A 27,631-nucleotide genomic window follows, 5' to 3' on the forward strand; every position below is an offset into this window, starting at 1 on the left:
ATCTTGAGCTCTTGAAAGCAGCAAGACTGAGAGCAAGATCATCCCTTTTTGTCCAGTCTATTTCAAAGAGAACCAAATGCACCATCTGCGCTTCTGGCACAGTTGTTTCGCACATGTAAACGGGAGCGCACACGCTTTTTAATAGTCATGCGCATAACATCACCTGTTTGCGCGAGTAAACATCCTCAGTTACATCCTTATAATATTATGTAATTTAACTATAATTATAATTCATATTATAATTTATATTATTTATTTTTATTTTAGTGTGTGTGTAAATTTTGACTTTTGTTTGTTGTTTATCAATCGGTGTTTTCCTCCTCTTGTTACTTTGTTTTTAGTTTGTTGGTTGTTATTGTGAGTATTGTACTATTGTACACCGTGAGAAGCAGTAGAAGCTAATCGCCACACTTTTCTTTTCTGTAAACTTTTTCTCCTGTTTTTTATATATAGTCAGGGAGGTTCGAGTAGTTTTTTGTATTTTTATTTCTGTTGTTTTGTTAGGTGTATTTATTTTCATTTGGGTTTAAGTAGGGGATATTTTTTTGCTCATAATTTTTCTGTGGGTCCCCTCCGAGATATCTGGCTTCATGTTTTAGGTGTTTAAAAAAAGAAAAAGACAAAAAAAAAAAAAAGCACCCGACTCCAAGGATTCATAAAAGGTATTTTATTTGTCCAGTGTTCTTTTTTACTATTAGAAATAAAACTACATGAGCCGTCACTGGGGCAGCACCTTTTCAAAAGGTACATATTTGTACCTGAAGGGTTTATAACGGTACCTCAAAGATACTTTTTAGGTACATTGGGTACTATTTTGCACCTTTTAGGTACCACTGTGGACTATTTGGGTACAAATATGTATCTTTTAGAAAGGTACTGCCCCTATTTCTGAGAGTGTATGTACTGTACGTCATTGACCCTAAACAAGGGCATATAAGGCTCATCGTCCTGTGTTTTTGTACATCAAAAACATATATCTTGAATCCTTCACGTGGAAGTGCAGTGGGTAAGTCATTTCAATTTATACTTTGTTTGGCTGCCTTCTTTTGGGTGTGGAAGACAGTTAAGAATAGTGTTAACATGGATTTTGATTTGACTGCCTTCGCACTTTCCCTGAGCAGAGAACAGTTTGATCAAAGCTGTAAGGATGACTTATTTAATGTAACAGAATTCTTTAAAATTGAAAAAAAAAATTATATTTGGCTGGTTCCACCTTGCATCTGATAAAGCATCCATTCCTATTCATTCTATGGTAATCACGTTTTATTTGAAATTTTATTTATCACCATAAAGATCTACACATAAAATGGCTATGGCATATTTTCATTTGCCAGACATTACTTTTGGCTACAACTCTAGATCCATTCACCATCTTTTTCAGACTTTAAAATGTTGCATGTAAGAAATGACTTTAATTCCATTTTTGAACTGTATGTTTTGAAATAGTTTTGAAAATGCTATAAATATGAAATGCAACATGTGTGGGCACAGCAGTGATGGATGTGAGATGTAGACGGGAAAGGTATTTTTAAAAGACTTGGAGAAAGTCCAATATAAAGCATTAAAAACAGAGACTGTGCGTAGTGCAGACTCACTTCATTAAACCGCCAACCCTGCTAATGCAAAAGACAAACTACAAAAGACCTGATGGAAAAATCAGCAAAAAGAGTTTGCTGATATTCTCAATTCACTGTAAATGACTAGTTTATGTGATTTATGTAATTCAAAAACTACTCCTAAACCAACTAAATGCTACTAAATCGTACCGATGTGCTACTAAATCATATGAATGTGTTTTTGAAACAAAAATAATTTAGATTTCCAAATTTTAAACTTAAAACCATTGTAGATACACAACCTGACAAAAGTCTTGTCGCCTATACAACTTTTTAGGAACAACAAACAATAGCTTGACTTCTACTGTAGTTGGTATCAGAAGTGACTTATAAGAAAAGCAAAGGCCTCTAGATTACACTTATTTTACCAAAATAAACTATGATCATGCCTCAATTTTTAATTATTTAATTTGGACAGTACGGTCTGACTTTGCTTAGACATAAGTCTTGTCACTTAACAGAAATAATGTACAGTATAGAATATCATATCAGAAATCAGTCAAGTTTGGTGAAGGAAAAATCATGGTTTGTGGTTACATTCAGTGTGCGGGCATACAAGAGATCTGCAGAGTGGATGGCAACATCAACAGCCAGAGGTATAAAGACATTTGTGCTGCCCATCACATTACAATCCACAGGAGAGGGCAAATTCTTCAGCGGGATAGCACTCCTCATACTTCAGCCTCCACATGAAAGTTCCTGAAAGTAAAGAAGGTCAAGATGCTCCAGGATTGGCTAACCCAATGACCAGAAATGAACATTATTAAGCATGTCTGGGGTAAGATGGAGGAGGCGGCATTGAAGTTGAATCCAAAGAATCTTGATGAACTCTGGAAGTCCTGCAAGAACGCTTTCTTTGCCATTCCAGATGACTTTATTAATAAGTTATGTGAGTTATTGCAGAGATGTATGGATGCAGTCCTCCATGCTCATGGGAGTCATACACAATATTAATCTTTTTGAATGCAGCATGACTTAATATACTATACTGTACATTATTTCTGTTAAGACTTTTGTCTAAGCAGAGTCAGACCTTACTGTACTAATTAAATCATTAAAAATCAAGGCATGATCAAATTTTATTTTGGCAAATAAAGCGTAATCTAGAGGCCTTTGCCTTTCATACAAGCCACGTATAATACCAAATGATCAATTAGAAGTCAAGTTATTATTTGTTGTTCCTTAAAACTGGACAGGTGACAAGACTTGTGTGAAGTAGTGTATATAGGCATACAGTAATCTATGAATGCACACCAGTTGCCAACATACTTCAGAAAGTCATCCTTTGAGTTTGTAACCACCTGTGTGAATAAATAGTAATTCTTGGGTAAACTATTCCTATTGCTTTAATGGAGTGAAACTTGCTATTGAATCATTCAGTCCTAAACTTGAATTTATCATTCAAAACAGCCTTACAAATCAAATGAACCCATTCATTGAAAACAGCCTGAAGAGGTTTGTTAATGTCTTAAACATGGCCAAGGACCAAAAATGTGCCAAGGAGAGTAAATATCAAGATTTTAGTAGTCAATATAGGGTCCGTTTATCCAACAAACACATTTTTGGGGCTCTAAATGACTTGTAATATAGCACATTAGTGGTAATGCTACTGTTATGATATGTTACATGTTTGTAGTGCTTATTGAAGTTTAAAGACACTCTTTTACTTCTGATTACATGGAAAAAGAGTAACCTGTAGGTGTTAAAACAATCTTATTTTGAGTTTCATGGGAGATTAAAAGCCATACGGGTTTGCAAAGCAGCTGTGGTGAATTGTCACTTTAAATGAACAAAGAGTCAAATATTAAAAGTAGACCTCACCTCATCTTAATTAATGCACGCAGGGTAAAGGCAGTGTGGGGCGGACGAATGCAACGCAGCCCTGATTCCTGACAGTGATTGATGTTTATATGGACTGCATCAATAAGTTTTGGAAGGGCCGCAGGTAACGCTGGTCTGAGCTGCCAGGGGTCTGTTTAATTGAAACCTGTCGGAGACCGGCTGCTTTTTTTTCCCCTTCCTCTTTTCACCGCGTGCCTCACCTCATTCAGCAACGCTCACTCTCTGCTCTCGCTCTCAGCATCTCCCTGCCTTTTGTTCCACAGACCTACCACCAGCCTGTTTATTTTCCTTCTCAAATTAATTTAACAGAAAGTAATTAAATCTTTGCTTCAACAACCAGCCGTACATAAAGTAAATGCAGCGTGATGAAAAGGTGTGTGGAGGGAGGCAGCCGAAAATCAAGAGAAACTGGTGCCAAATGTCTGCTGGAGGCTAAATATAATACTAAAGGTTGGAGTCGTAGGGGTTAGGGCTCCTTAATAAAGGAACTGCACAATATGGCAAAAAACAAGTGCAGGTCACATTGTTGGAGGCACAGGCTGTGGTCAGACTGATGGTTTGGGGTCTATGTGTGTGTGTGTGTACAGTCAGCACTGTTACAACCCACAGAGTTCTGCATTTGCCAACTAGCATGTAGAAGAAATTAATTTTTATGAAAGTTCTTTGTTATAGAACAGCTGGTCATTGCAAACAAAAAAAGTGACACGCTGATTGCAATTTTTAAAACAACATGTCTCGCTATTAATGTGTACCATGGAGTCTACCAAAGTTTTTATAACATCTGCATAATTTTCAAACCAATTTGCGTAGTTGTGTTTGGAGAGTAAAACTAGCTTTAGCTCTACATTTCATTAATTGTACTTGTTTAATACCATCATTCATTTATTTTCCTTTTGGCTCAGTCCCTTTATTAATTTGGGGTTGCCACAGCAGAACGAACCGCTAACTTATCCAGCATATGTTTCAAGCAGCGGATGCCCTTCCAGCCGCAACCCATCACTGGAAACCAAATACAGTCTTGTTCACACACATACACTATGGACAATTCACATCCCAATTCCCCATATGGTACATGTCTTTGGATTGTGGGGGAAACCGGACCACCTGGAGGACACCCACTTGAACACGGGGAGAACATGCAAACTCCACACAGAAATGCCAGGTCAGTACCCAGCCTTCTTGCTGTGAGGCAATTGTGCTACTCACTGCTCCATCATGACGCCCATAATGCCATAAAGTCAGTAATTTCAAGCTGTTTTAAATATTTAAAACAGTCTGTTATACCACTTGATGTTGCAAAGTGTGTATGAAAATATTTGTATTCATTCTAGTCAAACACACTGTTTGGTATGACAGATACTTTTACTGTTTAAGCAGCATTGAATGCTGACACTGTTGTCGTTTCTGGGCCAAAAAGTTTTATGATTTTTTACAAAATGTATTTATAATTACCAGCAGCTCAGACGAAGATTCAACACCAAAGGTGGTCCGAGCTTTGTGCAGAACACATTGCAACAATTGGTCTGACGGACTTTCAATAATTGGCGAAACACTTAGGTGGTCTCATCCATCAGCCATAGGCAGTGGACCATTTTTGCTTATGAAATTTGCATCTTTATTTAGAGGTTAATCTGACTAATGTCCCCTGCAAATGCTTTTAAAAATGGTGTTGTGTAAGGGAGTTTAGAGTTTATTGCATTATCAGATTTCATAGCAAAAACAGATCAAAAATACAAACATTTTATAACTAACACGTTTGCATTTTATAACTAACACGTTTGCATATATATATATATATATATATATATATATATATATATATATATATATATATATATATATATATATATATATATATATATATATACACAATATAAGGTGAACATAAAAAAGCTATAATGGTATTTTAATCATGATGACAAAATAAATAAATAAATACATTATGCTCCACAAAGCATAATATACAACATTTTTATATACAATGATTTTTTTTTTTTAGAATTAACAGGGGAATCAAAAAAGCTATTATAATAACGAATACATATCTCAGATTTTTGCTTTACAACAATTTCACAGTAGTAAATAATAGTAAATAAAAAAATCTAAATTGATACAAAACGTCTTAATGTGGGAGATAACTTAAATTTCTGTCTGTGTATGTGAAATTTTACCAATAAAATAAAGAGAATAACAATATCTTCAAGACTTTTGTAGTATTTGTTTTCATAATTTAAAACAATAATATATTTTAATGTAAAATAATAACTATGATTTGTCATTTAAAACTGTTTACAACTTTACATTCAAAAAATAAATGACAAAGGCTCTCTTTATCTGCCTTGCAGAAAATACAGATGTCCTCCATTTCAATGTACTTTGATAATAAAGATTTTACTGGGTAAATTGTATGCAAACATGTTTCAATAAAAAACTTTATAACAAAGAAATGACATCATCAGCATCAAAAAATAATACCTAAAATAAGATACAGATCTTTCGTCAAAAACTCTACCATTTCGTAGGATTCACATTTAAAAATAATCCTTTCAAAAAGTTATCAATAACAGATGTTGTCTGATAACATTTAAAATAGGGCATTGCAAAAGTATATGTCTGAAAGTTAGGTTGCTGTTACAGTATTGACATTTTTGAATTTACAGCGTTGTGCATTTAATTATTCAAATGTTTTATTATGCTTTGAACAGGAATATCAAGCAATAAGTAAAATGCACTTTCTAAACTTACTAATTTGATGTAAACACATACCAAAAAATGATGGCTAATTGTCCATGACATGACATAATTGAATGTTGTCAGGTGTCATTAAAGCTGCATGTCTTACTAAATCTTAAAAAAGGAAAGACATTCTCAGAAATGTGTCCATATATTGAAAATCAAGGATCTCCAAAAATGCTTGGTTACCAGCATTACTTAAAATATCTTACTAGAAATAAAAGAAATGCTTTTAAAATGACGTGAAGGGGAATTAAGCATGACAGAATTTTTCCTTTTTGGCTGATTATTTTTCTTTCAGCATGTCTGCTGTTTGAGTTCGGCAAAGGTGACTAGGGTCCGGTCATTAGCGGACGTCTAGAAGGTCTGTTGAGAAGCTGTCTGGGTGGGTCTGAGGCTGGAGTTTAGAGGTCTTGCTCGAGTTCAACGAGTGTCTTTGAACTACGCTGTGGCGTTGATTCGGACAGCCATGGCAGGTATTTGCACAGCAAATATTTTAATCCCCAACTAATCACTTGGTTAGACCCCGTGTGTTAAGGGGGAGGGAGCTCGAGGAGGGTGTTAGCATGTTAGCTGGTGGCCTGGCACATTCCTCCTGTCAATGACGCCTTTGTTCTAAGGGGATTGTGGGAAGAGTCAAACATGGTGACCCCCGGAGAGGCACCCTCCGAACGCACCACCCTTCCCTCCTCCCATATCCCACCCCTAAACACATGTCAGCATCCTGATGGACCTGCATGTGTTTCTGCATAACGGCGCCACTGGTCATGTGACATATGGCATATGACACATGCTCTGGCACCGATGCTGGGACATTTAATGAAGCACAATCCTTCAATGCAGCTCAGTGCAAACTCTCATTTCCCCCCTGCCATATAAGGCCTGGCAAGAGCGCAGTTAGTTTGCACACAGTTTCCGCGCTGTATTAGCACCTGGTTCTAAGTAGATGTAATGTATTAGATATAACTCATGAATTACTTCATTGTCACTCACCTCTTTAAAATGTACTTGACTATGCTGTGAATCTGGATGTACGACCAGATGAAACAGTTTTGTCCTGAAAATGAATAAAATTTTTAGCAATAAATAAATAAATGTAAGCAAAACAATTTATTATGGACTTTTTGTCTATGTTTTTTTTGCTCCCTGTTTTGACTTTAGGCACAGCATATGTCCTTTTCACACAGTTTGTTTTAATTTCTGTCAAATATTACTTCATGCAGAGGCGACGCTGTGGCACAGTTGGTAGTGCTGTCGCCTCACAGCAAGAAGGTCGCTGGTCGAGTATTGGCTGGGTTAGTTGGCGTTTCTGTGTGGAGTTTGCATTTTCTCCCTGCGGTCGCGTGGGTTTTCTCCGGGTGCTCTGGTTTCTCCTACAGTCCAAAGACATGCAGTACAGGTGTATTGGGTAGGCTAAATTTGTCTGTAGTGTACAGTATGAGAGTGTATGGATTTTTCCAGACATGGGTTGCATGCAGAAGGGCATCCGCTGCGTAAAACATGTGCTGGAAAAGTTGGCAGATCATTCCGCTGTGGTGACCCCTGATAAATACAGGGACTAAGCCGAAAAGAAAATGAATAAATCAATTACTTAATGTACACTGGTTGGCCACTTTATTAGATATACCTTCCTAGCACACATTAGGGTAGGGATAGTTCACAAACAATTTTACAATTGGTATTCATTGTAAAATAAAAAGTAAGCACTATTGTAACACTTAGATATAGCATTTAGAAATATCATACATCAATCTTTTAAATACACTGTAAAGAATGCTGGGTTCCGCACAATTCTTTCATGTTGTCCCAACACAAACTGATTAAGTTAATGTAATTGTTTTTACGTATTTAAGAGGATTGAATATAAAACACTTGAGTTGTCGCTAAAAAAACCTTATGAATTGTGTTGATTCAACTCATTTTAAAGTTGAATATATTTAATAATTTAAACAAGCAATAAAAATCTTGATTTGAGCGTAGCCTTACAATCTACCAGTTATTATTATTATCATTATCATTATTATTATTATTTGTATATTTAAAAGTTATTTAAGGTTAATTTAAAGGTTATAAAATCAAATAACTAAAAGAAAGATTTGATCTCAGTAATAAGTCATCTTTACACAGGTCACCATAAAGCTTGTCTGCTTAGAATTCAGTGTAAAGAAGCTATGCTGCATTTTACAGAATAGACTGCAGTAGGTCTTAACACACCAACAAAGCGGCCGGTATGAGCAAAGTACGAGTAAAAAGTAGCTCTTTCTAAAGTACTCAAGAGTAATGAGTATTACGCTGTTTATAGCTGATGCATTTACATGTAATTTGTGGATGTGTATTCATATAATTCTGTAGTGCAATAAGTTATTGCTCAGCAGGCACACACTGTCATGAGACATTAATATTAGGTTAGATTTAGGTCGTGATGTCAGGTGACCACAAATCAATGTCTAGCCAGCGTCTAAGGATAACATTATTTTGATGTCCAATAATGATGTCCAACGACGTTGATATTTAGTTGACTTTAGGTTGTGTTGGAAAATAAACAAAATCCAACGTCGAGCCAAAATCTTAAATCAACGTCATATTGATGTCAAATACTGACATTTATTCATCAGGTATGGCAACCAAAATCCAATGTCTGATTGATGTCATACTGGTAATGTCCTCACAACGTCAAGCTGTAACAATATTAGACGTTGATATTTGGTGGGTTTTACGTAGGTTGGATGTTGGCCTTACCTTGAGTTCTGCATGACGTCAACATGATTTTAATTTCCAAACAAAAGGGAATGTCTCCACGACACTGGGGTACAACGTCATTCTAACGTCATGTTGATGTCTTGCGCCTGCTGGGTGTTTAAGGCCATTTCGTCCATCATATAGTAAACATCAGTCATCTTCTCATCAGTGACATGCGTCTAAACAGTGTCTGAGTCAATGTGTGTAAAGATTTTGGATGTCTTCTTGGACACCTTTAATGCTTCCAAACAGTTTGCTGCAATTACAGTATAAAGTGCACATGTCTTGAGGTGTGCTATTTGATTGGACAGGAGTCAGAGGACTGGAATTTCTAATCCCCATAGACATGAAAAATAAAGTATGCAAGTTGAAGGAAAGTAGTGGAGTAAAAGTACCAATTACTGCACTAAAAATGTACTCAAGGAAAAGTAAAAGTACACATTTATAAAACTACTTAATAAATTAAAATTTCTGAGGAAAATCACTCAGTTACAGTAATTTGAGTATTTGTAATTAGTTACTTTACACCACTGCTAACAACAGATTCCCGGACTTAAGTCTGTTGAATCCATCACTTGTTCTTCGGTAACTTTGCTGAGTGCAAAGATGAGTTAATAATTATTGTAACCGCGTACACTGATTCTTCACATTTGACTGATTGCTTACATTTATTTTCTATATTGTATAAACTTATTGTACCTTGTACTTTTATAATCGCCATTATTGATTATTAAAACCGATATTCAGCAAAAGAGAGGGTATGTTTCAAATTTTCAATGAAAATGAAAAGAGGCAGTGATGTTATAGACTTCGTTTTGTTATAAATATGCATACAGTGAAGACGACGCTCGTAAATATGCAGCTACACGACGCTTCAACATTTTTAGGGTCTGTAGGTTAATATCAAAATGAAAATAGGCAGTTCCTTATATCATATGTTCATTTTATTGTTAAGAAAGTAAAATAACATAGCTAGGATGATGTGAATGAGATTATAGTACACTGTTCCCTTTGAAGATTTACCAGACTAGTCCTCAGGAGTTTTTTTCCTATATTAAACTTGTGAAGTCTGACCTTACAAGGAGAGGATGCAAGACTGAACTTTGTGCACTAAATATTATGGAAAAGCCCCAATCAGAGAGGTGAATGTTTTCAGATGTCTCCGTTTTCCCCCATTCACACTGACACGGAGCAGCAGCGTTTTAGAACCAAAAAGGCCTTGCTACGTTTTCAGCGCTCGAAAACTCTGGGGTAGTGTGGATGGATGGTATAACCATAGCAAAACTTATAAGCTTTAAAACTAAAACATATTAGTGTAAACGGGACCTTAATAGAACAACACAGAACTACACATTTTGCTTCCCCAAATAATTAAGTGATCAGTTCTTAAAATAACTTAATTTCTTACTGGAAAAAAATAATAATAAAAAAGAATAACGTTCAGAAGAACCTTCTTCACTTTCAAGAAATGTATGGAATGAAACAGTTTCATGGACCTGTCAAATTATTTATTTATTTTTTTTAATTATGTGCGTGGTCAGGTGACCTGAACAATGCACATGCATCTTGAATGTGAAGACAATTGAATGGTTCTTTTTTATGAACAGTTCCATAAGGTTCCAGGAGAAGGGTTTTTGCAAGGACTCAAAAGAACAACACGTTTTGTGTCCCCAAAGAACAATTTAGTGATCAATTCTTAAAACAACTCTTTATTCCTTACTGCAAAAACATATTTAATAAACAGAAGAACTTTCTTCACTTTGAAAAAAAAAATGTAAGGAATGAAACAGTTCCTGGGATCTTAAAGGATCTTAAATCTTTAGTTTACCCAAAAACAAATATTGTGTTAATATTTATTCATCCCCATGATGTTTCAATCCTCTGAGACCTTTTGTTCATCTTTGAAACACAAGTTCAGATATTTTTGATGAAAGTCCAGAACAAGAGTCCTAAAGATTGTCAAAAATTGCCATATGGCTTCAGGGGCTCAACTGTAACTATAAAAAGTTCCAAGAACACGTTTGTATGTCAAAAAAAACTAATAAACTTTGTTTGCCTATGTCTTCAGAATCATTTACTATTGGCATTCACTATGATGCTTGTTTGTTGTGCTGCTGATTATTAATCATCAACGGTCAACGGATTTAACCTAAAATATCTTATTTTGTGTTCTGAAGATGAACCAAGATCTCAAGAAATGGAGCAACATGAAGGTGAGTAATTAAAAGCCACATTGTTTTTTAATTTTTGGGATATCTATCCCTTTAAAAGTTGACCAGGAATGGACAAGGTCAACCCCAGATTTCGCATAATTCCGCAGATTTTTAGCCCTTCATTGATTCTGTTTATTTACTTGTGTAAACGTGGGTAATTCATATTTATTCTGTTTTTAAATTAATTTCAGTGATATTATTGACTAATTTGAAAATATTTATATGATTTATTTACAAAAATTTACTGTAATATAGTTTCTAAAGTGATATTTTCTGTCTTTTAGTAAATATTTATTTAGTAAACAAAGCCCCTCATATAATAGTGGAGCTAATTGGATTTGCATTGTAAACATTAAATGCAAGTTAAAAGGTATTACTTTTTATTTTATGCATTAAGGTTGTAGTTATGATACTCCCGAAATCATTCCGCATAAATCCGCAGATTTTTTACCAAAATTCTGCACAGAAAAAGCAAAAAATGTCCGTAGATTCCATCTGGCCCTAGTCATCAGCAACACTCATGTAGGCTGTATAGACTAAAAGGAGCTTAAATGGAAGCAAGGCCAAAATGTGGAGAAAATATCCTCCAAACTATTACACCACCAGTCGCCGCAATTACTGGCACAACAAGGCAGGATAGATTATTTATTTAGAGAAAATTGTAACTCATCTCAATGTTGAGGAAGAAAATCTAAACTCGTAGTCAGGGAAAACTTTTTTAATCTTCTATTGTCCATGCAAGATGTAGTCTTTAGGTTTAAGTAAAATCCTTAACTGACATGTATTGCATATAATGTAGAAATAACGTTGTCAAGAGAGTTTCCAAATTATCCAACAACTATTAACTGCTGCACATTATCAAGCCACCTAAAAATACAGAGTGCCTGAACTGGAAGGAATTCAGCATTAATAAAACCCTTAGAGAAAGGACAGAAAATAGTCGTAGTGAACATCTGAGTTTGAATTGAGTAATGATACAATGAAAATAATAATAATGAGACATAATAAGGCAAAAGATTCTCCATCCGCACATCATTGAGAGCGGGAAGAATTAGCCGGAGCAGTGTGCCAGATCACAGCCCACTAACTGATGGAGAGGCCCATGAAGACAGCACTGTGGCAGTAGATATGCTTCTGAGAGAGATTTAAAGAGTGGAACTGATTGTGCATGTCTCATTCGAGCTCTTCACAGCCCTCGCCCAGGGGGCTTGGCTTTCAAAGCTGGGTGACGTGAGTGTGCGCACACACAGAAACACACTCCATTGACAAAGCTTCTCCGCTCTCAAATATATGAGCACACAAATCATTTCGAGTGGTCCAAAAATGTACTCATGAGTTCAACTTTCATAATTGGTGCTTCCTGTTTCCTGTTCAATGCATTTGACTTAAGGTCTGGACTATCTGGACTAGGTCTGGAATTCATGTAAGGTAGAGGTGCAGCATGTAAGTTTGACACCCAGTGGTTGAACTAGGTATTGCACTCTTGGATCAAAAAACACGCAAGCGCAGGTTGCCAGATTGAGGACCAACAGGAGCGAGCCTAAATGCTGATTTAAGGCTGATTTAAGTCGTGTTCTACATAAAAGCAATGGTACGCAATAGAAGGAATATCTTCATATTAAAGGGAGTTTTTGTTCTAACCAACACCTGAAAGTTATATATTAGAAACAGCTTCTATTTCTTGCAGCTGAACAACAGAAAACTATGACAATGATCACATCAGGTACACCTCATGTGCTTTATTCAGTGTTAAATGCTGATAATGTGAGTTTGAATGCCATTTTACATGCCATTTATTGCCATACTATTGAAAGAAGCAGATAGTTCAACACAGATCTTGAAAATAAAATAGTTTGAAATTGAACTTTAGAACTGTGACTCAGTGCAAACCAACACATATCAGAGATTCAGCATGTACATTTAATAATGTTAAAGAGGTTTAATATGTATTAATTAGGTTTTACCCTACCATTTCGTTGGAGTGCAGTAAGTGCACTATTCTATGCTTCTGAATGACAAAAGTATCACGTTATTGCTTTATAAATCCGCTATTGAATCTATTATACGTTATTCTTTCACAACATGGTTTGGTAATTTGTCTGTTAAATCTAGGACACAACTAAAATAATGAAAGTGGTGACATGACCTTCCCTTCGGGATATTTCTCCTGTAAAGGAGCGGAGTCATAAAATTATTGGTTGACCCATGCAAGCCATATTCTCCATAATGATCAGGAGCTGATGCCCTCAGGAATGAAGTATAGAGTGCCACCCTTTAAGTTAAATAATACTAAATTCTCATTAATTCCATTATGAATTCCATTGCTGAACATTAGGAAATGGATTTTCCCCCTCTCAGGTTTTGTGCAATGCATTTGTTTATATATCATTAATGGTTTTGTTGCTAAAATGTTTTGTCAGAAGGCTCTCTATCTGGCCAAAGAAGAATTTCTCCTTACACCTCGACCACCAGTCTGAACCACAAGCAACCACCATACAAGGCAGGATGAATCCATGTTTTCATAGTGTTGATGCCAAATTCTGACCCTACCATCCGAATGTTGCCACAGAAATTGAGACTCATCAGACCAGGCAACATTTTTCCAATCTTCTATTGTCCAATTTTGATGAGCCTGTGCGAATTGTAGCCTCAGTTTCCTGTTCCTGTCAGGAGTGGCACCTGGTGTGGTCTTCTGCTGCTGTAGCCCATCTGCCTCAAGGTTCGACATGTTGTTATTCAGAGATGCTCTTCTGCAGACCTCAGTTGTAATGGTTATTTGAGTTACTGTTGCCTTTCTATCAACTCAAACCAGTCTGGTCATTCTCCCCTGACCTCTGGCATCAACAAGGTATTTGCACCCACAGAACTGCCGCTCACTGGATGTTTTCTCTTTTTTTAGATTATTCTCTGCAAACCCTAGAGATGGTTGTGCGTAAAAAGTCCAGTGGATCAGCAGTTTCTGAAATACTCAGATCAGCCCGTTTGGCACCAACAACCATGCAAAGTTTAAAGTCACTTAAATCACATTTCTTCCTCATTCTGATGCTCAGTTTGAACTGCAGCAGACCGTTTTGACCATGTCTACATGCCTAAATGCATGGAATTGCTGCCATGTGACTGGCCGATATATACATAACAGTTTTAATAACTAATTTCTAAAAACTAATTTATTTTATCTTTGCCATGATGAAAGTAAATAATATTTGGCTAGATATTTTTTAAGACACTTCTATACAGCCTAAAGTGACATTTAAAGGCTTAACTAGGTTAATTAGGTTAACTAGGCAAGTTAGGGTAATTAGGCAAGTTATTGTATAACGATGGCTTGTTCTGTAGACTATATAAAAAATGTTTAAAGGGGCTAATCATTTTGACCTTAAAATGGAGTTTAAAAAAATAATAACTGCTTTTATTCTAGCCAAAATAAAACAAATAAGACTTTCTTCAGAAGAAAAAATATTATCAGACATCCTGTGAAAATTTCCTCGCCCTCTTAAACATCATTTGGGAAATATATATATTAAAAAAAAAAGCGGGGGGGGGGGGGGGGGGGGGGGCTAATAATTCTGACTTCAACTGTGTGTGTGTGTGTGTGTGTGTGTGTGTGTGTGTATATATACGTATATACATACACACATTTCAATTTATACACATTTCAACTATTTCATAACTGTAAAAAGAAGCAATTTAATCATAACTTAATTTTAAAACAGCTGTTATATCATTGTTTATCAATATGTTGGCCTTTTTGGATTCTCATAAGCTATAGAAATATAAGATAGTCTGTTTTAAATCACTTTTAAATGTTAAAAAATATGTTGCGACCATTGTTTTTGGTTACATCCTTCAAAATGGTCTATATACATATACATATATTATATATACATACATATATTTTATATACATACATGCATACATACATACATGCATACACACACACATATATATATATACACACACACACACACACATATATATATATATATATATATATAGGATAAGATATGTGGCACAATTTGATCTGTATCAGGAAATACACATTGCAATGATATAGAATAAAAGGTCTTATCTTATTTTAATGTACAGCTACAGCATCCCTATCAACAGTGCAGCAGTGGAGAGTCAGTGAGTCGGAGAGGGAGTGAGAGAGCGAGCAGCTCTGGATTGAGATCTCTGGCCCGTCCCCTGCTGACACTCATGCAGGCAGATCACAGGCTCATCATGTCGCCAGTGTTTGCCCAGAGCCTTCTTCATCAAATGACACGTTTGCCACACGTTTATCTTTATCAGATCTGCCGAGAACCAGAGATGAGAGACGGCAAGGGGGAGCGGAGGACGAGAGCTATTGCCTCTTTCGCGCTCTCTCTTTGTAGCCGCCATCGCCTGGGGGCCAATTACCTTCTCCTCTGACAGAAGCCCCCCCTCACACTCGTCTCCAACGCTTTCCCTCGCTCTCCTGCACTACAACTCCCAAGCATCTGCTCCTGAATATGCAATCAGCTTGTCAAGGAATCAAGGAAACATATATACATACAAATGTAGCGGCAGGCGGAAGGCTAATATTTACTGACATCAGATCTGTCCGTACTTACTCGCCTCTTAAACTGCAGCTGGAGGAATCCTGATCTCGACTTGCTTTACTGTTCTGAACCTGATGCTAAAACCAGCTTCGACTACTACAGAACAAACTATCATTATAAAATAGCTTGCCTAATTGACCTTTGAATATTGAAAGATTAATCTTTTGAAGATTAAAAAAAAATCCGAAACGGAAATTGGGGACAAAAATATACAGGTGGGATAATAATTCAGGAGGGCTAATAATTCTGACTTCAACTTTAAATAAAAGATACAGCTCAATCTTTTACAAATAATGGTTTTGTAACTTCTAAACAAATAAAAAAAATGCTATTAATACTATTCTACCAAATACCTTTTTGCTAGTTTAGATTTACATGTGTGTTTACAAATGTATACAGTTGAAAACAACAGTTATTAGCTCTACTGTGAAATTGTAATTCTTTTTCAAAATTTTCCATGTGATGTCTACAGGGTTCCCACTCTGAATCAAACGTCATATTCCCTGACATTTCACTGACTTAAAAAGCAGACTTTTCATGACCTATAATGAACAGAAAAACTGGCAGCTGTTTTGTTAAGTAGCCCCTAGAATTTTGTGATTATGCGATCACTGGATTTAATGGAACAAAAAAAAAGACCATATAGAAAATACATTTTGAACTAAAACTTTAAATGACAAACAAAAGTCCTGGATATTGCATTAGTTGGAGAAATAAATACTGATAGTGATTTTTTAATGTCTGGAATAGGCCTATTAAAATTCCAAGATATGAGCCGTGGGAAGCCAGTGTACAACAGAGCAAAGGAAATTATTCATTATGTATCCTAATATATATATTTTTTTCTGCTGGAGAATGTCTAATTTACTTGAGCTTTGCTGGAATAAAAAAATATTTTACTTTTTTTAACTGCTAAGGTAAATATTTTTTTTATCATTATTTTATTATATTATTGTTTTAAGCCCTTTTAAGAACAGACCACTGTTGAACAGAACTTGGAAAACATTACAAAATGTTACATTTCAAGGGAGGGTTAATCATTTTGTCTTTAACTGTATATTCCATTATTTTGATCTGTATATACATTTATATATACAGTTGACTTATTAGTTTCCTTTTGATTTTTTTTCTTTTTTTTTTTAATATTTCCCAAATGATGTTTAACAGAGCAAGGAGATTTTCACAGTATGTCTGATAACATTTTTTTTTTTTCTGGAGAGTTTTATTTTTTTATTTCGGCTAGAATAAAAGCAGTTTTAAATGTTTTAAAAACCATTTTAAGGCCAAAATTATTAGCCCCTTTAAGCTATATTTTTTGATTGTCTACAGAACAAACCATCGTAATATCATAACTTGCCTAATTACCCTAACCTGAGTTAACCTATTAACCTAGTTAAGCCTTTAAATGTCACTTTAAGCTGTATAGAAGTGTCTTGAAAAATATCAAGAAAAAATTATTTACTGTCATCATGGCAAAGATAAAATAAATCAGTTATTAGAAACGAATTATTAAACTATTATGTTTAGAATTGTGTTAAAAAAAATCCATTAAACAGAAATTGGGGGGCTAATAATTCTGACTTCACCTGTGTGTGTAAATATATATATATTAGTTTCTTATCTTGTTGATGATATTTATATGAATGTTTTGTGTGTCTGTTACAAGCTAGTACAATGATAATATTTATTATAGGAACTTAAAAGGTAATATAACACAGCAGTTTTTAAAAGAACATTTCAGAACCAGAACGTTTCATTTAGAAGCAAAATTAGTACCACTTCCAGCCCTGGATTATGAATCCCTGCTCTGTTAACTTTTTATTGTCTTTTCAAAGGTGTATAAAGAAACAATGCAACATAAAACTTTATGGTTAATGTGCTTTGGACAATTGTGGGAAAAGAATTATATAGAAATAGTCATTTAATATGTGATATTTAATATGCTATATAGGTTACAAATTCCATTCAAGAAAAAGCTTCTGCTGTTGGGAATATATTATATGAGGATGCGCTACACCAGAGCCTTTATGCAAACAGACAGTGTGCTGTCTTTTTGTCCAATCAATGACAGTGACAACGCAAACATACAATAAAACTTGATAAGGTTAATTTCGGCATCACGGAAACTGTCATAGGAATGTCAGATGAGCTTAAAAAAATTCCTTCAATAATTCATTCATTTTCTTGTACGCTTAGTCCCTTTATTTATCCAAGGTCGCCACAGCGGAATGAACCGCCAACTTATCCAGCAAGTTTTTACACAGTGGATGCCCTTCCAGCTGCAACTCATCTCCGGGAAACATCCACACACACACACATTCACACACACACACTCATACACTACGGACAATTTAGCCTACCCAATTCACCTGTACCACATGTCTTTGGACTGTGGGGGAAACCGGAGTACCTGGAGGAAACCCAAGAGAATGCAGGGAGAACATGCAAACTCTACACAGAAACGCCAACTGAGCCGAGGTTCGCTTAAAAACATTGTTACACCAAATGTTATATGATGGTATGCTAATTATAAACTATCTTTTATGATAGCACGAGAACTTTTACACATGTATATTTCAGAAAATATTACTTATATAAGTATTATAATATTGAAATACTCTCATATTGAAATATTTAAATCAACTTTAGTGAGATAAATAATAATGAGATGCAAAATGATATGTCATTTTGTACAACAAATATTAGTCTGGCAAATACTTGTATAATCTTGTATAATTGAGTATAATCTCTCTAAAATGCAACCAGACATTTAAAATATTTACTACATTCATTTAAGCTGTGTATCTATCTGACAACATGTGAATGCTGTCTTAACTGTGAAAACTTGAGCTCATTTTGAACATTATAATGTACATAGTCTTTGTTTTTACTTGATACACTTGCACATTTATCATTTAGGCCTGAAACACACTCCAGCTAAAAATCGGTTGTCATTTCACCTTTTTACTGCTTAATTCTTCTCTATACACACATTAAGCAAATGACAACCACACTGCTGAAAATGAAGGTACTGTCATCTGCATTAACAAAATTTCTATGTAATGTTCAAAGAACCAAATGAAACAATTAGTTGATAATGACATGAATGAATGTGTTTAGACACCTCTCAGAACTGTATCACGCTTTTGTATGCATGATGGATGAAATGACAAGGAATCACATCCATCAAGCGTTGCCAGATCTTGCTATACAACAGATAAGATTAAGCTAACAGTAATCTTAAACTCAAGTACTCCATCTAACAAATAAACAGGACACATGCCAAAACATCCCAACATGGACCTGACTACTGTATTAACTCTAAAAAACTACACCACTTAAACTTAAGGAAGTTTAAACTTAAAGCTGGCAACCTTTCAAGCGTGCTCTTAAACAAGCAAAATATGACTTATCTGTTGACAGTCAAATGTGCCATGCTCTCAGGCACATGCGCTGTTAACATCTATACCCACCCAACCATAAACCTAATAATGATGTCACTTGAGAGTGCAAGCCTGAGAATGTAAGTGCAACTCTGCATCCAGACACTATAAGAAAATCTTGATATATATATAGCATAGCTGAATAATAATAGTTCAGTGCATGCTAATGTCACACTGTGTTTCACATGATGTCTCAACACTAATTGGTTAAGTTACCCTAATTGTTTTTTTTTTTTACAAATATAAATGGATTGAACATAAAACGATTAAAATTTCCCCCAAAAAACCTTGAGAATTTAATTGTTTTAACTCATTAAAAAAACAAAGCAGTTTAAACAAAGCATTTTAACAATAACAACAAAGCATGGTAAACAATATATGGAGCGTGTCACAGGTTGTCAATTAAAAAATAAACCAATGTGAATATAAAACCAACTTGGAGGAAACCAGAGCACCCAGAGAAAAACCACACAAACACGGGGAGAACATGCAAACTCCACACAGAAATGGTTCGAATCAGTGACCTGCTTTACAAACAACATGTAGAGCACCTTGTAAAACTTTTGAAACTGTTTGTTTTCTTAAGATGAATTCAGAACTAAAAACAACACATGAACTTGTTCACTTTTATAAGTAAATCTTTGCTGATTGGACTACTGGACTGTTCCATGATTGAAGGTGGTCGACCCGTTTGTGCAGATGTAAAAATCAGATTCAAATTAAAATTGTTAGTCCCTCACTGTACAAAATATGATATAAAACAATGTTATATATAATTTATAAGTATCATTTATATTCATGTGTATTCATTAGGGGGCCCTCAGATTTTCCTATAAGAGGTTGCTGCTTATTGGTTAAATCTGCCCCGCTTACACTGTTAACGATTTTTTTTCAACGATTTATGCAGTATGTCACTGTATTTTAAAGTTGCATTGTAAAAATTACTGTTAATTTTACAGAAAGATATACAGTACTGTAAATACATATAGAGCAAGATCAATGGTGTTGTAAATGTAAAGTTGTTTTTGCGGCAATTGATTTATAGTAAGTTGCAGGCAAACTGCTGCCAGTAGGTTACTGTGGATTCTATAGGAAAATTGTTAACAGTTTAGACACCAGAAAATAATTTTATATATTGTATCAATGCATTCTATTACATCTTTAAAATGAGCATTCATAATAAGTCACTGCAATATTTACAATAGTAAAACATTACCACAGTGTAGTTGCAATTTGTGGAGAAAGTTGTGTTCAATACAGACATACCAACAGTTTAGAGGATTTACTCCCATTTTAAACTTATGAATCTTCACAGTGTGTTAAAACCCTTAGCATTTATTATCTCATGCAGCTTAAGTGGGTCTGTCCCCAAAATTGCTATATATATTTTTTGCTTCAATAAAAATGGCCTAATAAATGGGATAGTTTGCCCCCCAAAAAAATAATTTCATAATTTACTCACCCCTCATTTTCACAAACGTTTATTGTTTATGTTGAAACCAAAATAAGATATTTTGAAGAATGTTGAGCAGCAGCAATACATTTAAATTTTGGGCCATATCATTTTTTTCCCTGGATGTTAATGGCTGCTTTTTTCCAACATTCCTCAGAATATCTGACTTGTGTTCAACAGTAGAAAACAAATCATAAAAGTTTGGAACCACTTGATTGTAAGTAAATGGAAAGTATTTTTTATTTATTTATTTTTTTAAATTCATGTTCAGTCTAATTTCGTTGACAAGATTAACAGCTCCTAAAAATGGCTTCTACTTTGACATCGCCAAAAATGAAAAACATCCTGTGGCGAAGTTCCTCTTATGAAAACAGAAAAACTTGCAAGTTCCTCCTACAGTTTATGGCACCAGACTGTAAAACTAAATTCGGTAAGAATTTACGGTTGTGTTAAACCCACTCTGTTGCATCTCAAACTCTGAGAACCGGTCATTCCAGTGCTGATTTGGGAAAAACAGAAAGTTTGGTTAATACTCTATGTGAGCACTGAGGAGCAACACAGTGCGTTCCAGCTAGAAGCTTTTTTTCAGCTGTCAGATTGAAGAAGCAGAAGAAGAAAAAGAGGGAAAAGGAAACATAGACAGACATAGATGCAGATTATCCTCTCTCTCATTTCCCATCCAGAGATTGCAGGAGCATCAGCACCTCGGAGAGAGAAAGAGAAAGAGAGGGAGAGACAGAGGGAGGGCTGGGATGACAGGAGCAGCCCGTGTTTTGACAGCTGTCTCTTTTATGGGACCCGTCACAATCTCATCCTGCTCTGAGATTAGAGAAGCACAGAGAAGGGGAGATGGGAAGAAACCGAAAAAAAATTCATGTTCTATTCTGGTGAAGAGCATGAAGTTTGGGGACAAGTGTGGAGAAATAAAGGACAAGTGCAGAATGTTACACACGTTTGCAAATGACTTTGTTCAAACTACTTAATTAAAATGAGCTCAAATAACACAATTCTTGAGTACTTTGACAGTTATTTTGTAGTCAATCTTCTTAAAATTCTCAAAATTATTAAGTTAACTTAATTCCTTCCTTTGTGATCGATTGTGTGGAACCCATCCATACAAACCATTGATTGTGGTACTGGTTTCACCCAATTGCTTCATGTTTTCCCAACACAAATTAAGTTAACGCTATCTTTTTACAAACGTAAGTGGTTTGAACAGAAAACAATTTAGCTGTTCCCAAGAAACTGTGTTGTTTTAACTCATATTAAATAAGTAATTTAATAAATAGTTTAATAAGTCATTTTTGAGAGCACTCAAAAATATAGATTTGCTGCTTGTTCAAAATACTTAAAATGAGCTAAAACAACACAATTTGAGTTTTTGTTGCGGCAACTTAATTGTTTAATGTTCTATACACTTACATTTTTCAAAAGTATTAAGTTATCCTAATTCCCTTTTGTTTTCCTAACACTTTTTTACACTGTACGACATGAGTGCCACACTTTTTCAGCATGTGAGCTATTCATAAATTCCATTCAATTAGTTTAATTGTCATGAGCACAGTAAGAACACAAGTTACCCTGTACAATGAAATTCTTACTTTGCTGTCCACAGTAAAGTCATACACATAATATACAGTACACATCATACACATATATACACAGAAGTATATGACCAAGTCAAAATGATCTACCTTATATAAAAATGCAAAACACATATTTATTTATAAACATATTGAGAATTCTGTATTTGCAAAACCCATTGTTAAACCCAAGTCAACGTTATCAAATGAAATGAGTGTAGTTAACTTAAAATTTACCGAAAGTTAAGTCTACTCATTTGAAGACTTTTGAACTCAGTGTTGAAGGTAATGAGTTAATTAAATATCTCATTAATCAACTTAAATGGAGCAAGTTCACAGTACTCAAATAGATTCGTTTTTGAAAAGAAAAATGTTTGTGCTGCTTGTTCAAACTACCTATTTAAAATGAGCTGAAACAACGCAAATCTTGAGTTTTGTTGTGACAACTAAATTGTTTAATGTTCTACCGACTATTTTTTTTTCAAAAGTATTAAGTTATCCTAATTACCTTGTGTTTTCTTAACACAAATCGATTGTGTGGAAACCAGACTTTTTTTTACACCGTACAACAGGAGTGCCCACACTTTTTTTAGCATGCGAGCTACTTATAAAATGACCAAGTCAAAATGATCTACCTAATATAAAAATGCAAAACACATATTTATTTATGAACATTCTGAGGAGAATGAGTTAATTAAATACCTCATTACTAGGCCGACACCGAATCTGCGCGCGCAGAATTCCGCAGATTTTCCGCAGATTTTTAACTCATCATTAATTCTGTTTATTTACTTGAGTAAATGTGTAAATCAAAATTTATTCTGTTTTTATTCAGTAATTTATTACTTTTTATTTAATATATTAAGGCTTTAGTTATGATACTCCGCTAGATACTCCCAAAATAATTCCGCAGAAATCTGCAGATTTTTACCAAAATTCTCTGCAGAAATAGCAAAAAACGTCCGCAGATTCCGTCTGGCCCTGCTCATTACTTTAACTTAAATGGAGCAAGTTCACAGTACTCGTAAAGATTAGTTTTTTTTAACTCAAATGGTTGCAATCGGTTTCCTCAAATGGTTGAGTTGCCTTATCTTATTGAGATTTACAGTACTCAGTTCGATTGAGTTTTCTTCATTTATTGGGTTTCACTCAGTGGTGTAGTCCTAAAAAATAAGTGGTGTACTATTACTACCCAACCCAAATTTTTTAAGTAGGCAAAGAAACAATAAATACTAGCCTATTCTCAAGTATTTTTCTCATGTATTAAATAAAACTGTCACTTTTTTAAATTCAAAATGGCATAAATATAAACATAAAAAACATACAGGCAAATTTGCATATTTCACTATCATAATGGGCCTAAGTCATAAAAGGAAATAATTTTTAATATAATACAACACATGATGTTTCACTCTGATGTCACTCTGAATTGCAGTCAAATGAAAACATTCAGTGCATAGTTTGTGAATTGCAAGGTCCCAGAACAGATCAGAGTAACGGATCCGGCATGATATCCAAGGATGTAGATGTGCCACACATGAAAATGGAGAGCGAGGGGTAAGATGGCGGGGCGTTGGATGGCGGAGGGGTGTCGCGGATGAAAGTGAAGAGTGAAGGGATTTGTCGTGGACGAAAGTGAAGGAGGTTGGGGAGTCGCAGAAAAAAGTGAAAGTGAACAGCGGACGGCCAAGGGGATCAGTAACATTTGGAATACAATTAAAGGGGATGCGAATACACACTAGTTAGGGAATTGAAATCAGCAAAACAAGTGAGTATACCGAGGGTATAGGTAATAATTGATCCTCAGAAGTTGTGATACAAAACAACTCAAGGAAAAAAGTAGGCATACGGAGTATACGTGCGTATAGCCTAGACTACACTACTGGTTTCACTGTGCTCAAATGTGCTTCATTTACTCAAATGGATTAAGTTCCCAGTACTCATTTGCATTCGTTTTTGAACTTAAATGGTTTGTTGCAATCGGTTTTCTCAAATGGTTGGAGTTACTTTAACTTTTCGGGTTTTGCAGTGTACAGCTCTGTACATATTTTTGTCATTACTTTAATCTGATGACTTGCACTGAATGGAATCAGTCAGGGAAGCACAGTCCGGACAGTCGCTGCTGATAGCCAGCCTCAAGCACACTACCTTGATGGTGTAACGATATTTGGACCAATATAGCCAATACAGTTTTGCAGCATTTATTGAAGTTGCCGCGGTTTTACGTGCATACGTGGTTACCCATGCATCTGAAATGGTCAGATATCAGATTGGCTGCACTGTATGTCAATCAAGGGACAAATTTCACTGAGGATGGATGATAGGCTGATGTCTATTTTTTTAATACCATGCTTATCTACCCAAGCTACCCCTGCAATAGACGTTTTGGGCACCCCTGCTGTACAGCATGTTGGGTGTCACACAATTCCTTCACACCTTCCTAACACAAATTAAGTTAATTTAGTTGTTTTTACAAATTTAAGTGGATTAAACAAAAAACAATTAAGTTGTTCTTAAAAATGGTGTTTTTTCAGCTCATATAAAATAAATAGTTTGAACAAGCAGCAATAGTCATAGTTTGAGTGCATTGAAATAAATATTTGTGCTGCTTGTTCAAACTACTTATTTAAAATGAGCTGAAACAACACAATTTTGGCAACTTATTGGGGAAACTAAATTGTTCAAATCCACTTATATTTAATGTTAACTTAATGGCCAACATGAATAAATTATGTGGAACCCTGCATTTTTTACAGTGTTTACAGTGCAGTGTCCTGTGTAGTTCCTATGGCTTTAATTCAGAGTACAGAAAAAAAAAAACTATAGAAAAGGGAAAAAAAGAGGAAGAGCGGGAGAGAGGAGATATAGAGAGGAAGCATTTGCATAATGTCCTCCACCACAGTCGGACCCTGAGGCTACAGCCCAGGATAACAGAGGGCCAATACACTTAATTCAATCTCGTTATTTTTTTTTCCTAATACTTGAGAAATTAATAATTCCAGCCCCCGCCTTCGCGATCCACCACCACGCGCGCTCCGCATCACAGAGCTGCCTAAGTTTGTAACTTTAACCCAAGCAATTGATGTGGGGAGGCCCTTCAGGCAGACCTACTAATGAATGGATTGCATGTGAGAGAGCGAAGTTAAAAGATGGTCTTTTATAAAGTAATTTAAGAAAATCCTGTTAGCTGGATCAAGTACAAGAGTTTAATTTCTCAAAATGGGGGAATAAGTGAAGGTTTTTTTCCCCCCCATGTCTCCTTCAGAGATACGCTACATAATGCGCGCACACAATGCAAATGCACACAGGCGCTCAGTTTTAGTAAATAGCAAATTGGGGAAAGTATTAATGCGCGTGAATATGTGGACGGTGCATGTTGACAGGAAACCACTTAGTCTAGTAAACACTGGATCAGTCCTGGCTTACTCTACGACAGATATTAATCAGGTCAGATTTATCATATTCACCTTCTGTCTTGCTCTTTCACTCACACTTACAACACTCACACGGTGACGTTTCTATATACAAATACAGCATATTACAATTCGGTGCTTTCCTTAATCAGGGCACACATCAATTCAATATGTCAGTGTCATTATATTTAACTGTTATTTTGCTCTTCTTTTACAAAACATCGCCCCCACATTGGCATGAAACATAACCGATAACAGTTTTCAAGGTATACCACGGTTTGGAAAAGTCAAGGTTTTAAAAACTTTTTTTTTTTAAAACATTACCTTCAGCAGAAAAAATATCCAAAGATGCTACTGTAAATTGTAAAGAAATCAGTGTTCTTAAAACTAATGAAGTCTTTAATTATTTTAATCATTCAGCCTGACATGTTTACTGTTCCAAAATACTACAAATCTTTCACAAAATAAAATATATTGTTTTCATAGGAGAAAAAAAAAGTTTTATTTTTCTTGATATATTTAAAAATATGTTAGAACAATTATCATTATACTGTGAAACCGTGATATTTTTATCCAAGGTTATCATACCGTCAGAATCTTATATCAGCCCATGCCTAGTCCTACATAAATAAATCCAAATTCTATAATACAATAATTGCCATCTATACAAGTTACTATCATTAAATATTAATACATATGAGCTATTATAGCTTTTAATTCCCTTATTCTTTGACCAAAGACCATCCCGAATAAATAAATACAACACTATACACAAACTAATACATATTGTTTATTAATATAACCATATACTGAAAACAATGATGCCTGAAAAAATGTTTTTATGGGTTAAATTTAAACAAACTAATTAAATTTAGTAATGTTCAACTCAATTTGTTTGTTTGAACTCAGCCTAAATAAACTGTTTACAGCCACTTCACTTAAAAAAAAATTGTAAATCCAAGGGATCATCTTTGAATAATTTTTTTACAGTGATCTACTTCATAATATATAGTTACCACACAACTATAATTATTTAAAAATTGTATACAATAAAGCAAAACTACATTGTTTAGATTTTATTTATTTTATTTTTGACCAAATCAGCCAGAGGTCATACTAACAACGTTAAATAATTAAAGTTCACAATTAATTATTGTGCTTCTTTTATAATTTAATTATAGGTATTTGAACTGGCTATTAAAATATTATATCAGGCTTTAATTAAATTGTTTTGACCAAACACAAAACAAGAAATATATACATTTTTGTAATTAAGATCAACTATAATAACAACAGCATTTACTATTGTCCTTATTATCATCATCAGCTATTATTTCACAATTCATATATCACTTCACCATGTTTTCCGACATGTTCTTGACAAAAAGAGACTTTACCTGCTTGATTTCACGGTTTAACACTATAAATCAACATTTTATTACTCTAGCTGCTTCGAACTGCAATGGATAAATCTGTCACAACACACCGCTCTGTTTAAATGATTGACCTTTTGTTTGAATGTTTGGACTGTAAATGTTTGACCTTCTGTTTAAATGTTTGGACTGTAAATGTTTGACCTTCTCTCCGCACATCATACAAAATTACAAAAGTTTTCACAGCATGAAAACAGGAGTCGGGCATACGAATTTAGTTTAGTTTAGATCCGGAGAAGGCGGTTGCAAATATATACAGTGGAAATAAAGGTCAAACAGCATAACATCAACCCTGCTGCTAAGATTCCATAATATTGAAATGTTGTTGTTGTTTCTTTTCACGCTTCTTGCTTGTCAATGCCATACAGTAACCTAGAAATCATCTTCAAAGTTTTGTTATAAATCATAATTCTTTAGTCTGTTTTATTCGCAGGTGTCATAGGATGTTGGTTGTTATCGCAAATGCCTCATTAATTAAGTTAATGCTAATTTAGCCTTTCTCCTTGTCTCGCTCTCGTCTGTGTGATGTGCCTTGGGATGCATCTTTAGAGCTGGAGGGCAATTGAGAGATACTGAAGTGGCT

At 34.9% G+C, this 27,631-nt stretch overlaps 1 long non-coding RNA gene across 2 annotated transcripts in view; it reads right to left on the reverse strand.

Moving 5' to 3' along the window:
• Positions 1 to 27,631, reverse strand: part of LOC141378416 (uncharacterized) — a 60,609-nt gene that overhangs the window by 22,084 nt on the left and 10,894 nt on the right. Inside the window, exon 5 of one of the 2 annotated variants that reach the window (XR_015513807.1) lies at positions 5,770 to 7,248. The exons of the other annotated variant lie outside the window; for it this stretch is intronic. This is a non-coding gene — a long non-coding RNA (uncharacterized LOC141378416). Of the gene's footprint in view, positions 1 to 5,769; positions 7,249 to 27,631 lie in introns of those variants that run through there. 2 annotated transcript variants of the gene reach the window in all.

Source organism: Danio rerio, chromosome 17, assembly GCF_052040795.2.
Source record: "Danio rerio strain M-AB ecotype USA chromosome 17, GRCz13ab, whole genome shotgun sequence".
NCBI classification, from domain to species: Eukaryota; Metazoa; Chordata; class Actinopteri; order Cypriniformes; family Danionidae; genus Danio; species Danio rerio.